This window comes from Somniosus microcephalus, chromosome 6 (assembly GCF_052327205.1).
Source record: "Somniosus microcephalus isolate GS21.2 chromosome 6, FLI_Smic_1.0, whole genome shotgun sequence".
Taxonomy (NCBI): Eukaryota; Metazoa; Chordata; class Chondrichthyes; order Squaliformes; family Somniosidae; genus Somniosus; species Somniosus microcephalus.
Window position 1 is genome coordinate 83,992,586 of NC_140992.1, and position 5,284 is coordinate 83,997,869.

The window sequence follows — 5,284 nt, forward strand, 5'->3', positions numbered from 1 at the left end:
GAAGAATTTGCAGTGGTAGCAGATAGATTTGAATAAGATCACTGGGACCTGAATCAGTGACATTCTGCTTGTGTATCCAAACTAGTATCTTTGGGCTACCTGGCCCAGAATTTCTTACTACTTCCAAAGTTAGAGAAAGTAATATTTTCCAATTTTTTTCTTCTCACCGTAAGCTGTAGTGCTTTGCCGTTGCCATTCCAATAGGAAATGTTCTTGAAAATCTTTTCTGCTTCAGAAGCTGTTAAACGATTTCAACTGTTTTAATTTCAACCGAGTTGAAGACATTTTCTGCTGCTGTACATTTCTCCAGCACTGTTAAAAATCCTAATGACTCAGGATTACTCAGCAGCCATGGATAACACAAGATGAACTGAGTGTTACAGACGTCTGTGGAAATAATGTTGTATACCATCACCATATAGTACCAAGATCATTCCACAGCAAACTATTAGTGCGATGTAACTCATACCTGCAGTTATGTGTACCATTACAAAATAAAAAGTGTAGAAACAGTAACATGATACAATAAAAAAAAATGGCATATGTACAGTACTTATTTATTTATATAATAACATATTACAATGTCAAGTTTACAACATATTTCTACTTCTGACTGTACCAAAACCCCTCTGGAAAAAAAACTGATCAGATGAAACCACTGACGTAGTCAAAGATATATCAATACCTTTTCTGAACTTACAGAAGATTACAACCACTTTTTGTAGTGTAGCAGAACATCTGCTTTTCAAACAATCATTCTGCCCATTTTCTTTAAGTCACCTTGGTTATAACAATGCAGATTGTGATTCAAATTAAAATGTAGGTTAATAATGTGCTCTGTGAGTCTTTATTTGTGCATACCAAATGAGGTAAAACAGTACAAATCACTGTACATGCAATTTTCATTTAGATTGTAGTAACGTAAAATGAGTTTCTGATTTTTGTGAGATTTTTGGACTATGAGAATAAATCATTTAAATATCACTATCGACTGAGCACTATTTAGTTTTTGCTTCCTGTGATTGTTTCTATTCTTTCTTCTTCCTTCTGTTAATTCATTATCTTTTTTTTCTCCTTAATGAATCAATTAATATAATCAAATAAGGGAAAATCACAGGAACAGTGTCCGTTTAGGAGTTTTACTCATTGTGTAACATAGAAACATAGAAGATAGGAGCAGGACTGGGCCATTCGGCCCCTCGAGCCTGTTCCACCATTTAATGAGACCATGGCTGATCATCCAAATTCAGTACCCTGTCCCTGCTTTCTCCCCATATCCCTTGATCCCTTTAGCCTTAAGAAATATATCTAACTCCTTCTTGAATATATTTAATAAGTTGGCCTCAACTGCCTTCTGTGGTAGAGAATTCCACAGGTTCACCACTCTCTGGGTGAAGAAATTCCTCCTCATCTCAGTCCTAAATGGCCTACCCCTTATCCTTAGACAGTGACCCCTGGTTCTGGACTCCCCGGCCATCGGGAACATTCTTCCTGCATCTAGTCTGTCTAGTCCTGTTAGAATTTTATAAGTTTCAATGAGATCCCCTCTCATTCTTCTAAACTCTAGCGAATATAAGCCCAATCGACTCAATCTCTCTTCATACATCATTCCTGCCATCCCAAGTATCAGTGTGGTGTCATAAAAGTCAAGGTCCTAAAAATTCGAGTGCGACATGAAAGCTGCCAGTGCCAACGCAGCCGCGGGTTAACAGCCGGTGAAAATGGTGGCGCTGGTAGGACTGAAAAATTGATGCTGGGGGCTAATAATTATTACCCCAGCACTAAACTCACCATGTACCACCTTCCTGGTGGCATTCATCCTGGCATCAGGCCCCAATGTGGCATCTACAAGCAGCATTGCACCTTCGAACAGCCACTGAAAATGAGGCTGTGATTTCGCAAAGCCTTCTGAAAGGATAAAAATAAAATGAATGTAAAAATATGCAGTTTTCAGCCCTTACAGCTCAACTGCCTTCTGAATAAAAGTTAACATTAAAAAGAATTCCCAAATGGGAGTTTTCAGCTCTTAAAGCTGAATTCCTTTCCACACCTTAAAAAAAAGGTATAAGTGCTTCAGCACCAACAAAATTGCTCAGCAAGCCAGGCACCCAGGCTCTCGCACACAGCACTCCTGCTTTGTGCATGGGGTCAACACTGCAAGAGACATCCTCTACCCACAGGGGCCAGGAGGCCCTCCAGAAAGAAGGATGTGGGACCAGATCACCAAGGCTGTCACTGCCAGCAGGGTCACCCCCACCACCTGGCTCCAGTGCCCAAAGAAGCTTCATGGCATCAGAGCTGTGGTCAAGGTCAGTGAATGTGTCTTCAAAAGCCCTCTCCTATCAACTGCATTATTAGCCTCACAAACTTCTCAATGCATGACTCCACCCACCTCTCCACACCCCAGCAATCACTCACCTACCAAAAATCTGTACCAAACACGAGGCACATCTCCCATTCCTAGCTTCACCACACCCCCTTGGAGGAGACGGTGCTGGCCATTCTTGGCAGGGGCATGGCTGAGCCCTTGGCCAATGGCAGGCTGAAAGGATACAAGATGCTGATATCTTCATACATTATCCTCCTCACATGTACCTCTTACTTTCCCGCTCTCCCCTCACCACAACTACACCCTTGTGCCTTCCTCATTTCACACACCCAAGAAATTTGGCCAGCCCAGCCAGTGGTTGACCAAGAAGAGGAAAAGGAGAGTGAAGAAGAAGAAACACCATCACTCGATTTGACACTCCCAGCTACCAGCTCCTCAAGGCCATTTGCAGTGTCCCCCACTGAAAGTCAGCAGCTTTCCACCAGCCATGCTGCAGCCACTGGGGTAGCACTGTGTGACATCACTAGGATAGGCAAAGGCACACACAAAACAGTCATTAAGGGAATGCATAATGGCGATGAGTTGATTTCTTGATGTCATATTGGATGGATAGATGTATAAAATTGGATTGGAAAATTTGCTTTTATTTCAGCAATGTGGCCAAGAGGACGCTGTAATGATCAGTAACAGAGGGAAGGAAGGTAAGGTGTAAGACAAATGTTGAAAGGGGATTTGGGGTTGTGGTCACTGGTACCACAGGTGGATGATTCCATCCCAGATATCCTGGCCAGAAAGGGGCTGTCTGGGTTGCATCCTTCCTTCTGCTTCCTCCTCTTCTGCTTCTTCCCCTTCTGTGTCTTCCTCTTCCCTCTGCGAGCAGATGCTGTAAATCTGAAATAAAAGCAAAAATGCTAGAAATACTCAGCAGGTCATGCAGCATCACGATCTAAGACATGAACTCTGTTTCTCTCTCCACGGATGTTGCCTGACTTGCTGAGTATTTACAGCATTTTCTGTCTGCTCAGAGGCCTTCCTTTACCTCCGAGGCCTTGCAAGCATCCAGCAGCACTCCCTGCACACTTAAAAAACCTTTAACATGTATTACAGCAAGCCACTACTTCAATAAAATAAAAACGATCCAGTCCAAAAGCTTAAATGCAAACTTACCTAAAGATGTGTGTGTTTCTTTAAGAGGTGCTGACAGCGCCTATGTCAGTCTGCTGAATGCTGCATTTTTATGGCAAGCTTAGGACTCAGTGCTGAACTTGGCGTTACGGTCCAAGTTCACTGAGGTGATAAGTTGGCATTGCTGGCCCTTGCAAAATGGTGGCAGAGCGGCAGCGTTAAACACCCAAATTTTCAGCCCATGAGCAACAGCCATGGCCTCAGCCTAGTCACTCCAGTTACTTTTTTCACATTAGACACAATTGTTCTGTTGTTGCTACTCCAAAAGGAAATATACTTGAAAGTTTTTTCTTCAGAATCAGTTGATTGATACTAACTTGTAATGACCTATGTTGTCTTTGCTTCAACTGATTTGGAGATGTTTTAGTATTGATATACATTTTCCACCAGTGTTGTTTTTATTTTTCAAAACCTAGATTTCTGAATTTAAAGTACTTGGTCTGCTCTAGGCTTCAAGTTTTCATGATCTTTATGACAGTCAGTGGTCCTCAAAAATGCTTTTTTTGCCTTCGACCAAAACACAATTTGGAAGAGCAAAACTTACCTGCTCTGTAACTGATATCATTCAAGCTCAATCTGCTGCTTTTGCTGTGATTACTTAGTCTACAATGTGTGGATGTATCCAGCAGGTCACAACTATAATATTATTGGTGTATCTGCTTCTTTTGAAGCCAGCAACAGCAAGAGGGAATGCAACAGTTCTATAATATTGCTGGTGAGAAATGTATGTCGATATTAAAACTTCACTAAAGATCATAGATGTATAGATATGTGTATCACAGATGTAGATCATTTCCTGCAACTAAAAGAATTTTTTGAGCATGCAGGTAAAATGTAATGCCAAGGATATCAGTATTTTTTGATAAATTTCCAGGATTTTTCCATAATCCCCCATCCTATCTCCCTATCCTCCTCCTGTAGAAAATTGAATGAGGCAAAAGAATATGATGACAGCTAGTAAATATTTAAATGGGCTAAGATGATCCAATTTGAATCCACAGAATTCTCAGGATAAATGTAACCAATCACAAATTTACTGGAGAGATTACAGAATGGTCCTTTCAAATGTTGAAAATGTGTTTCAAATATACTGACTTCTTGGTTAATGCATTATAGCACGGACACCTAAAGGTCTATTATACATTCATGGCATACTATATACTTTATACACTGCTTTCCAAAGTAGGAATAGTCTGGAATAACAACAGAAAATGCTGGAAAAACTCAGCAGGTCAGGCAACATCCGTGGAGAGAAATTGGAGTTGACGTTTCGGGTTGAATAGTCTGGACCTGGCCAAAGATGAACTAAGGGCATTCCAAGAGGTGGAGGTTCTACAATTACTTCCTGATGAGCATTGTGGATCTGAGGGAGCCAAGGCCACTGTGGGCAAATCTCGTTAATTCTCCTAAGGTGACATTTCTTATTCAGCAACTAATAGTTCGTGGACACATATCCAACCCAATGTATGAATGACTTGTGCCAGCTGCAGTCATATCCCAAGCTGGCTGTGAAACTGTATAAATTCAAGCAACTTTTCCTTCTTCACCTCCCTTTAAGGGTGCAACATCTTTAAAATTCACCACAAATAATACATCTAGAGAATCAAATTCATGTACTTTTTTGGTACAATACCACAAAATAGAACATTCATTTATCTGAGACAGCAGCACGATTGCTGACACATTGGGGGGGAATTTTAACATGAAAAATGGGTGGGTTGCGGGCAGGGTGGGAAGTTAAAGTATTAAAAATCTAAAGCCTGACTCCAA